The following is a 422-nucleotide window of genomic DNA, read 5'->3' as shown; positions in this document are numbered from 1 at the left end:
CCAAACTCTCAGTCCAAGGCTTGGGGACACACAAATTTACATGCATCTTAACTAAAAAGCATTAGACCATTAAGTGAGCATAGATATTCTCATCTCAAATTTATTACGGGTCATGAGCCAGACATATAACATCTTGAGATATATGGATAAGCCACCACAAATATATGTGCCGTCTAAGATGAATCCTTATAAGATGATGAGGATTGGGATATATGTTGGATATGAATCTTCCACAAATAATGAAGTACCTTGAGCCAAATATGAGTGATCTATTTAGTGGCCAAGAACACGGATTGCAAAGTCTAATGGATCCGACTATCCAATATTAGGGGAAAAAATAATAAGCTGGTAAGAGAAACAGAATGGCATCGACCATCATTGTCTTGGCAAGATCCTCGGACTAAAGAATGTGAAATAGACGT

Source organism: Brassica oleracea, chromosome C5 (genome assembly GCF_000695525.1).
Source record: "Brassica oleracea var. oleracea cultivar TO1000 chromosome C5, BOL, whole genome shotgun sequence".
Lineage (NCBI taxonomy): Eukaryota > Viridiplantae > Streptophyta > Magnoliopsida > Brassicales > Brassicaceae > Brassica > Brassica oleracea.
The sequence above is the reverse complement of the archived record's forward strand: the minus strand, read 5'-3'. Positions refer to the sequence as shown.